At 38.9% G+C, this 11,664-nt stretch overlaps 1 pseudogene; it reads left to right on the forward strand.

Annotated features, from left to right (window-relative positions):
- The first annotated feature begins 9,389 nt into the window (after positions 1-9,389).
- Positions 9,390-11,324, forward strand: LOC113102393 (phosphatidylinositol 3,4,5-trisphosphate 3-phosphatase and dual-specificity protein phosphatase PTEN pseudogene; annotated as a pseudogene).
- Positions 11,325-11,664: the final 340 nt, after the last annotated feature.

The raw sequence follows: 11,664 nt of genomic DNA on the forward strand, positions 1-11,664 counted from the left end.
ATGACAACCTGTGACATGACATGACATTTATAATCTCATGGATGTAACAGTAAAACTCCTTCAAAACGACAGATAAAGCTGCATGCAAGTAAAACTATTTCACAAATGCTATAGTCATTAAAATCATTACAAACACTAATACATTATTTAAGGATTTGGTAACACTGTAAAATAATGTCTAATTTGTTAACATTAGTATATGCATGGTAACTACTTTACTTTAATATAATTGCCTCATTAGCAAAGCATTAGTAAATAGTTCATGATATATAAAGCCTTTCCCTTAATAATAGGTCATTATTAAGCAGTAATACATCTATAAATAAATTGTTCTTGGTTCAAAAAAGCACATATATTACAAAGGAGATTAAGTCTCAGTTGTCTTATAAAATAAATAAATAACACAACCCAGTTTGATTCAGAAATCAGAAATATTTATTTCAAGATGCATAAAAGGAAAACTGTACACTTGAATAGCTTTTATGCAGGAATGAAGGATAGCATCACCTTCCTCTTGTAAGATGGTTTGAGGAATATATCTTCGAGATTGTACCGCTCGCCTCCCTATAGTATAGTATCAGTCTTCGTAGGGCACCAACTCCCAGAGGGGCACCATCCCAGTTGCTCAAAAAAACAAAAAAAACATGCGCCATTCTCCATCCGCGCTCGCGACCCCGCTACCCTCATGTTTGCGGCTGAATGTTCGTAATTGATGGATGGACATCTATGCCTGGGTATAGGACATCAGCAATCCGGCACAGAGAAAAGAAAACTAAAGAAAATAAAACAGGCATAAAGTTGTCTTGACATTGGACTTTCTAGAGTCTCAAATTTAGGGCGGTCTCTAAAGTTACATGTGATATTGTTATACACTTTTTCTAACGTCAGTAGCATTTGAAGAGAATGACTTACAGTCATAAAAACAACTGTAATTGTTCATCTAGGTGACAGCTATAATGCACAATTAAATTGAATGTTTGATATTTATTACAACAAACTGTAAGTCATATGTAAATTATGCTACTTTTTCACATGGGCTCAAATGCAAATTTGAAGCTCAATAGCATTTGAGAAGAAAGACTTGCAGTCATAAAACAATTGTAATGTGTTCATATAGGTGTCAGCTACAATGCACAGCTTATACATTTTTTATAAATATTAAAATAAAGTGTTAATAAAGTTATATATATTGTTCTGTGTATGTGATTTCAAAGTCTAGATTGGTCGGATTAACCTTTTAACTGCCGCATCCCTTAAAACTTGATTGTCAGAGGGTTACTGTAAATGCTTATGCCCGCTGGGCACAGTTATCCTGATGCCACCGGGGTGGCGTTGCACTGATGGCTTGAGCCCGACATCGCTGCTTGCAGCTATATTTATTATTCTTCTTCTTCTTCTTCTCCCGAATGAATCGCATTTTTGAGGGCTTTAACATGCTCAAAAAGTCATGAAACTTTGCACACGCGTCAAACCTGGTGAAAATTTTTGTCTGATATAGGATTCAGAAGAGGGTGTGGCAAAATGCCTCGACAGCGCCACCTATACCAAGAAAATCAACAGCCTTCCGGCTATGTTTCACGTACATGCACGAAAATTGGCACACATATGTAACACACCAATACCTACAAAAAAGACTCTTGGAGCGAAATTCTAAACCCAACAGGAAGTCGGTTATTTTTAATATTATGAGCATATTTTGTGTAATTTTGGTCATTTCCATGTGTTGTATTTTAACGAACTCCTCCTAGAGATTTCTTCAAATCAACACCAAATTTGGTATGCCTAATCTAAAGGCTTTGCGATGTTAAATTGCGAAGATCTTGAGTTTTCGTTGAAGGGCGTGTCCGTGGCGGCCTGGCGAATTTCGATGATTCGCCATGAAAAATGAAGTTGCTATAACTCACACATACAATGTCCAATCTGCCCCAAACTTCACATGTTTGATGAGATTCCGAACCTGAACAGATTGACATGCCCATATTCAGTTATAGTCATAGCGCCACCTATTGGCAACAGGAAGTGACATATTTTACGCTGCGACGAACTACTCCTAGAAATTTTATGACATCAATGTCTTTTTTGTGGTCAGTCTAATCTAAAGGCCTGTGCAATGTTCAGTTGTGAAGATCTTGAGTTTTCGTTAAAAGGCTTGTTCATGGCGCCGCGACGAAGTTCGATGTCTCGCCATGGGAATAAAAGATGTTATAACTCAGGCATAAAATGTCCGATCTTCCCCAAACTTCACATGTGTGATAAGAGGCCTGGCCTGAACAGATCTGCAGGCCAATATTCCACCGGGTGTGGCAGAATGGCTCTATAGCGCCACCTATACATTTTCAACGGAGTGCGCCTCGAGCTATGTTTCACGTACATGTACAAAAATTGGTACACACATGTAACACACCAATACCTACAAAAAAGTCTCTTGGTACGAAATCCGGATCCCAACAGGAAGTCAGTTATTTTGAATTTTCCCTTTAAAATTGGTGTTGTTTTTGCCATTTTCAGGGGTTGTACTTTAACGAACTCCTCCTAGAGATTTATTCAGATCAACACCAAACTTGGTCAGTGTAATCTAAAGCCATTTGCGATGTTAAATTGCGAAGGACTTGAGGTTTCGTTAAAGGGCGGGTCCATGGCGGCCTGACAAATTTCGATGTTTCGCCATGAAAAAGGAAGTTGCTGTAACTCAGACATACAATGTCCAATCTGCCCCAAACTTCACATGTTGGATAAGACTCTTGATCTGAACAGATCTACATGCAAATATTCAGTTATAGTCATAGCGCCACCTATTGGCAACAGGAAGTTACATATTTTACACTGCGACAAACTACTCCTAGAATTTTTTTTTAGATTAATATATATTTTGTGGTCAGTCTAATCTAAAGGCCTGTGCAATGTTAACTTTTGAAGATCTTGAGTTTTTGTTAAAGGTCGTGTCCATGGTGCCATGACAAGTTTGATGTCTCGCCACAGCAAGAGAAGTTGTTATAACTCAGGCATAAATTGTTCGATCTTCCCCAGACTTCACATGTTCGAGTCCTGGTCTGAACACATCTGAAGGCCAATTTTCCGTAATAATGATAGCGCCACCTGCTGGCAACAGGAAGATTGGAACATATACAGAATATACTTTGATATATTCCAATCATATTTATGACTTTAAATGCATATTTCTCACCGTTAACCTTTTTACTAATGCCACTCGCTGGCGGGGAGCCCGGGTGCGAGGGCCCGTTCATCGCTGCTTGCAGCTTTAATTTTATATTGTATTTGATCTGTCTTTGCACACTGAGCATAAACTTTTCCAAACTTGAAAAAGCTTTTATTTTTTTGGAAATTTAGTTTTGTGAAAGTACTTTTAATCTTTTATCTTTATTTTCTTTTAAAAGGCAGACAGAGGGAATTGGATGAGGCTCTTGTAGACATGGTGGTAAAGGATTTGCAGCCCTTCACTATCGTGGAGGATGAGGGTTTCATGGCTTTTGTGAACAAACTTGATCCAAGCTATGTCCTCCCATCCCGGAAGGCACTTAAAACGATGGTAACCGAAAGGTACAACATTTCTAAGGAGAAGACAATGGAGGACCTAAAAAAGGCAGATTTTATTAGCCTTACAGCTGACATGTGGTCCTCCATTAATATGGACGGATACCTTGGTGTTACTTGCCACTACATAACACCAGAGGCAAAGCTGGCAACTGTTGTACTGGGTGTAAGGAGGTTTTACCAAACACACACAGCCCAGCATCTCATGGAGGCTAAAGCTTTGCTAATGGCCGAGTGGGGAATAACCACCAAAGTTCAGTGTATGGTGACTGATAATGCATCCAACATGATCTTAAGTGCCCAGCTACTGAACCTTCGGCATGTCCCATGTTTTGCCCACAATTTAAATTTAATTGTAAAAAAGGCCCTAGATCAAACCCCACTCATCAATGAAATACGACAGAAAGCCAGAAAGATAGTGGGGTTATTTAGATCCAGCTGCAAAGCAAAGGACAAGCTTGTGGAGATGCAGGGCTTGATGGGCAGACCAGCTCTGAAACTGATGCAGGAGGTGGACACAAGATGGAACAGCACTTACGACATGTTGCAGCGCTTGTATGAGCAACGAGAGCCAGTGGGTGCAGCGCTATCAAATTTAAACAGTGATACTGCTCCGCTGACAAGTTTTGAGTATAACATTATACAAGAATCATTGTCACTACTGCAGCCTTTCAAACTCGCAACGACAGAGTTGTCAGAGGAACAGAGAGTGTCTGCTTCAAAGCTCATACCACTTTACAGGATGTTGCAACACAAGCTATCGCAGAAAAAAGGCCAATCAGCACAGGAATCAACTGCACAATTAGGTAGGCCACAATGACCATACTACTGTATGTAATGTATTGGCCACAACTGTCATATTATTTTTTATCAATATAACCAATATGGTTTGCTTGTGTTTTGAACAGGCACACACCTGCAAGAAGGTCTGCACTCAAGATGTGGTGGGTACGAGTCATTCAGAGCCTTGGCTCTGGCTACACTGCTGGACCCAAGGTTCAAAAATGTGGGTTTTGGAAATCCTGCCAAAGCCCAGGAGGCTGAAAAGCAGATCACACTGGAGTGTGCTTCGCTGATGCGTTCAAACACAGCAACTCCTGGTAAGCAGTTTCACTCTTCATCTGACATTATGGAGTTATGTCATCTGAATAATTATGTGACTTATACTTCATATATGCTGTCAGTTTAGACTTAGTAACTAATTGTTGTTTTTACTTTCATTCAGAGCCACAGTCAACATCAGGCCCATCATCATCATCATCAACAACAACATCAACAACAGAAACCCAGGACAGTTTATGGGAACTTTTTGATAGTCGTATCCATGAAACCCAGGCGATACACAGTGCCACAGCAGATGCCACAGTAGAAGTTAAAAAGTACCTAAAAGATGCATTTTTGCCAAGAGCCCATGATCCACTAAGTTACTGGAAAGAGAGAGCTGTGATTTTTCCTCATTTGTATGTCCTTGCTAAAAAATATCTATGCATGCCAGCAACAAGTGTCCCTTGTGAGAGGATTTTTTCTAAGGCTGGAGAAATTATCAGTAAAAAAAGAAGTAGGCTAAGCCCTTCCACAGCAGAGCAATTAATATATTTGAATAAAAATCTTAAAAAAAAAAAAAAATTAGACCATTGTGGATTTATTTGTTTTATTCATTTTTCATGACCAAAATAACCTAGTTATTATTATGATATAGGATTATATAGGATATTATTATAGGATTTTAAAATATCACCACATTAACGAAAACAAAATATTTTTATTTATTTTTAAATGGCTTGTTGTCAAAGTTGTTTCAGATAACATGGGCAATTGGCCACTAGGTGTCACCGTGGAGACGGGTGTCGGTAAAGTTTCGAAGCCTCGAAACAAATACGCCACTTTGCTTCAACTGTTTCAGTGTTTCATGAAGCCTCGCTCTGCCCACCACTACCGAATTTTCCTGCCTTGCAGGGTCTAATTCCGGAGATGATTCCTATTACCAGGTTATGATATATTTTACAAATAAATGATTGTCAGGACAATATCAAGCAAGAAAATTCAATCACACACATACAGTATTGTTCAAAATAATATCCCTGAACTAAGTACATTTCTGCAGCTGTTATTATGTTTAAATGAAAACGAAATGAGGGAGTGGTATTTTATATCCTATTTCGTTTTGTTGTAAATATACTGAGGGGAAAATTGCAGTAGCCAAAGCGTTCTGAGTTCACGCAGCATTGGTGGAGTTCAACCACCATTTATTCGGATCATTTTCAAATATTACTGTTATTGTGTCATGAAATGTAATTTTAAAAGTATTTCAGGCGAGAAGTAGTTGTTTAAAACTCAAATCTATGGTTTTTTATAAAGACAGTGCCTATTTAAAAAATGTGTTTCGCCGATCTCGTAGACGGTAAGCTCCACTCGATCAGCGGGAGCTCAGTCCTCATGTATCTGCAGAGAGCAGCCTCTCCTGGGATAGACCTTCTGATATGTGCCCCTGGCTCTGATGTGTCTTTAGTGGTTAAACATAACATATAATTCAGCTGCGGGGTAAATCTAACAGGTTTTCTTTGGTCTGTATTCAATTTATCTATATGTTAAAATGAAAATAAAAAAGGCAAATTTATATAATATTTTGTTTCATTGTTATGGCTGCATATACACATTTCCCTGAACTAAGTACATTTCTGCAGCTGTTATTATGCTTAAATGAAAACGAAAGGAGGCAGTAGTATTTGATATCATATTTCGTTTTATTGTAATACAGTAAGGAAAATTGCAGTAGCCATGACGAGCAGACTGAAGTTATCAAGTACGCTGCTGTTTATAGATTTACCGGACTTGCGTAGTCGCCGACATCACAATCCCAAGACGAATGTAGGAAGTCAGAACTAACTACCGTGATGCACGTCCAAAATCAGCATACTTTTTATTGAGAAACGCGCGCAGACCTATGTCACCAGTCTATTTGCCTAATCTACCCGGTACTTTACACCGCGGTGGAAACGCAGAAAGCAACAGGTCTGGGGGGAAAAAAGTTCCTGGGAAAAAAAGTTCCTGGTACAAATGTTCCGGGTAAATTCGGTGGAAACGCGGCATAACTCCTCCTAGACCGTTCAAGCTACATACTCCAAACTCGGGTCAGACCTTCATAATGTTCTGACTTGGTGTGCTATATCTTTTCAGACTGGTTTGAGTTACGGTTTTCTTAAAAATTAATATAAAAAATCATAAAAATGCCCATAGACTTTCATTGACAGGATGTTCAGATGACCCAAGCTCCAAATCCCATTAGACTCAATCAAGCTTTGATGCTAATCAATTTAAACTCATTCAAACTCATCTAATCTATCTATCTATCTATCTATTTATAATAGATCTATTTATATAATAATATGCTAATCATGCTAAAATCATGCTAACAACATGCTAATCATACTAGAAACATGATAGCAACATGCTAATCATACTAAAATCATGCTAGCAACATGCTAGTCGCATGCTAGTCATGCTAGAAACATGTTAACAACATGTTAATCATGCAAGCAACATGCTAATCATGCTAGCAACATGCTAGTCACATGCTTGTCATGCTAGAAACATGTTAGCAAAATGCTAATCATGCTAAAATCATGCTAGCAACATGCCAGTCGAATGCTAGTCATGCTAGAAACATCCTAACAAAATGCTAAAATCATGCTAGCAACATGCGTCACATGCTAGCCATGCTAGAAACATGCTAATCATGCTAGAAACATGCTAGCGACATGCTAGCAATATGCAAATCATACTAGAAACATGCTAGCAACATGCTAATCATGGTAAAATCATGCTAGCAACATGCTAGTCACATGCTAATCATGCTAGCAACATGGTAGTCGCATGCTAGTCATGCTAGCAACATGCCAATCATGCTAGCAAAACATGCTAATCATGCTAGAAACATGCTAGCAACATGCTAATCATGCTAGCAACATGCTAGTCGCATGCTAATCATGCTAGAAACATTCTAGCATCATGATAATCATGTTAAAATCATGCAATTAACTTCCTAATCATGCTAGCGACATGGCTAGTCACTTGCTAATTATGGTAGCGACATGCTAGATACCTTGCTAATCATGCTAAGTACATGCCAGTCACTTGCTAATCATGCTAGCAACATGCTAGCAACTTTGCTAATCATGCTAATGACATGGTAGTCACTTTCTTGTTATGCTAGCAATATGTTAATCACTGTCTTTTTTAAACTTCTTAAACTTTTAAATCTTTTTATACTTTTCACATTTTCAAACTTTTCAAACTTTCTGGTCAGGCTTTCTCAAGCCAACTTAAAGTTTGTCTTGACAAACGTTTTTTTTATCTAGTTGTTCATTAAAACAATATTCAATCAGAATGTGTATCACATCGTTGGAAAGCTCGTGTTGTGCAGTTTGAGTCTAGCCCAACCTCAGTGTTGTGCGTTGAGGTCAAGTAAGCCTTGTCAAGGTCATTCAAAGCTTAATTGTGGACCTATTCTCACCAAAATGGTTGTAAATGAGCCAAATCTTAAGCTATTTTCACATATTTAGTATCAAATTAAAGCTGAACATTTGCAGTTTACAAATATGAGCATGATTTTACTGTGTCTTGTACAGACAGTGAAAGAGGAGATTTAAAGTGGAGCCTAAAAATCAAGCATAAAAATTAGGGGTGTAACGGTTCACAAAATTCACGGTTCGGTTCGATACGATTCACTGGTGTCACGGTTCGGTTCGGTACGGTTCGGTACGTTTTAGATACAGCAAAAAGAAAAAATTGGCAGATAAATTTCCTTGATTTTTAAAAAATGTTTTTATTTATTAAAACTAACAAAGTATGTTTATTTATTTATTTTTTACATTGAACAATGATGGAGCTATTCTTTACCCATCTTCTATGGTGTTTTCTTAGCAGCATACTGTATAAAACAAAAACAGCTCCTTATAAAAAATTTTTTTAAATGTTAGATTGTTGTAGTAGTTATGAACAAATACAAAGATGTAACTTTTTATATGGAACTCTATAACTAAAGCAGGAATTACGGTCCGGCTGAAATGGGCTCGTTAAGGAATATTGTAACGGGGCTCAATTACATTAAGCATGTTCTTAAAACCTGCGTTTTCCACTACAGAGTAAGGCGCTCGCTCACTCAGTACGCGCTGAGGCTCGTTGCAAAATGGCTAAAGGGTCTTTCACACAGGACGCGGTATGCGCGGCACTGGACCCTGGGCTCAGCGTTGCCCTTCAGATACAACGCGATTTGCGCTGCACTATGCCAAGAGCAAAGTAGGTGGAGTTTTCAAAACTGCCCGTGCATACGTTCTATTTATAACAGTTCTTCTATCTAATAACGTGCAGGCCTGTTAATTGTATCGTACTGCTCAGGAAATTCCGACACAGTACTAGTCCATTTTGATTTCTGTGCTTGTTTGGATGCCCCGATCGATTGGTAAAGTGCACCCAAACACCAGACCTGTTGGTTACTGGAGGATCTTCTATTTCTGGTCTGTTAAACGCATTGGCCATTTTGCAACGAGCCTTCAGCGCGTGCTGAGTGAGCGAGCGCCTGACTGAGTAGCCTAACATAAACATATAAGTTGGTGTTTTTTTCTTCTTCGGGGGTGTCAGGGGCGTTGCCTGTTACGTCGTTTGGGTTATTGGGCTACCTTGTTGAACGCATATCATTATATTTCACAATTTATTTATTTTTTCCAAATATAATTAATTAGTCCAACGAACCGTTCGGTACATAATGCTTACCGCGTACCGAACCGAAAGCCTCGTACTCGAACGGTTCAATACGAATACGCTTATCGTTACACCCCTAATAAAAATCATTACAAAATATATAATCTATGTGCGGAAAGACATTATGATACTGCCAAATTTAACTGCATCATAGCTATGGGCTTTCCAGCTGAAAGACTTGAAGGTGTCTACAGAAACAACATAGATGATGTAGTGCGATTCTTGCATTTGAAGCATAAAAATCATTACAAGATATATAATCTATGTGCAGAAAGACATTATGATGTTGCCAAATTTAACTGCAGAGTTGCACAGTATCCATTTGAGGATCACAATCCTCCTCAGTTAGAACTTATTAAACCTAAAAGAACGGATGTCACGAAGGCAAAGCAGCGCTTTGGAGGCTGTGATGATGATGGACGGCCTAACCCTTTCATTATTTGCAAAGATTTTCAAACCTTTCTGTGAAGATTTAGATAAGTGGCTCAGTGAAAATGACAATCATGTGGCTGCCTGTTACACCGAGGCAAATTCAAAAAAGCACAAGAGGCTCTGGACTTCTATGGTGAAGTTAGAACCAGAGACAAGAAGGGAGTAACTATTCCCAGCCAGAGGCGATATGTGTACTACACAAGATGGTGTTTGAGACCGTGCCTATGTTCAGTGGAGGGACTTGCAGGGATTCTGCTGTAAAAAGCAAGAGTGAGCAGATTCCACATGGGTTCAGAAAAACCAATTGGCATTGGGATCCTCAGTTTGTGGTGTACCAACTGAAAGTGAAAATCCACACATCTAATCCAGTGCACACAAGGCGAGAGGAGAAGTACATGTACTTTGATTTTCCACAGCCACTGCCTGTGAGCGGAGACATCAAGGTGGAGTTCTTCCACAAGCAGAACAAGATGCTGAAAAAGGATAAGATGTTTCACTTCTGGGTGAACACCTTCTTCGTCCCTGAAACCGGATGAGAGCTTAGAGAAGGTTGAAAATGGAGGTTTAGTGAAGGAACTGGATGGAAAACAAACCACAGAATGGGGAGAGAATGATAAGGATTATCTAATCCTGACTTTAGCCAAGAACAACTTGGATAAAGCCAATAAGGATAAAGCCAACAGATACTTCTCTCCAAACTTCAAGGTGAAGCTGTATTTCACAAAATTAGTGGAGGAACCATCCAACTTGGAGGCCTCTCTCTCTCTTTCAAACACCCACACACAGATACACACAAAGAGAGAATCCATTGAAATGCTGAGTTGGGCCCTGCTAAACCTGCTGTTAGTTTAAAATTAATTTGAGTGGACAACATATATACAAATACACAAACCTATATACAATAAACATACTGAATGGTAATTTACAAAATAAGTATGGGGTTCAATAAAATTTTAGACCAAATGTGTTGTGCAGTTTCAAATGAACCCAAGTTCAGTGCTGTGCATTGTTTGCAGGCCGAGAGATCAAGGGTCAAGTAGGCCTTGTCGAGGTAATTTAGAGCTTTGTTGCTTAACATTTGTAGTTTATAAATTTAAATAAGGATTATAAACCTTTAATATGATTTTTGACATTATTGCAATACAAAACACCAGTGAAAGGCCTGAATCTGGGCTATATGTTACCCATTTCCTCTGCCCCACAAGTCCAGGCTCAACCATTCAGGCCAACCCTATCAGCTTTTGATCAGCATCACAGTGTATTAAATTTTGCAGGCCTGTCCGCCTGGGGTCAGAGGTCAGATCTAAGTTTTTGGTATGTATTTCTGCCCGGCATTTTCAAATATATGGTTAATGATATATATCTCCTAATAAATGAAAAAAAACAATGAAGTTAAATCTTAAAGTTTTCAGTATATATTTCTGCCCAGCAAGTAAAGGGAATGATGTTGCGTAGTCGCCGACATCACAATCCCAAGACGAATGCAGGAAGTCAGAACTAACTACCGTGATGCACGTCCAAAATCAGCGTACTTTTTTTTTTTTAATCAGCAGTACTTTATATTGAGAAACGCGCGCAGACCTATGTCACCAGTCTATTTGCCTAATCTACCCGGTACTTTACACCGCGGTGGAAACGCAGAAAGCAACAGGTCTGGGGGGAAAAAAGTTCCTGGTACAAATGTTCCGGGTAAATTCGGTGGAAACGCGGCATAACTCCTCCTAGACCGTCCAAGCTACATACTCCAAACTCGGGTCAGACCTTCATACTGTTCTGACTTGGTGTGCTATATCTTTTCAGACTGGTTTGAGTTATGGTTTTCTTAAAAATTAATATAAAAAATCATAAAAATGCCCATAGACTTTCATTGACAGGATGCTCAGATGACCCAAGCTCCAAATCCCATTAGACTCAATCAAG

Source organism: Carassius auratus, unplaced genomic scaffold (genome assembly GCF_003368295.1).
Source record: "Carassius auratus strain Wakin unplaced genomic scaffold, ASM336829v1 scaf_tig00217717, whole genome shotgun sequence".
Taxonomy (NCBI): Eukaryota; Metazoa; Chordata; class Actinopteri; order Cypriniformes; family Cyprinidae; genus Carassius; species Carassius auratus.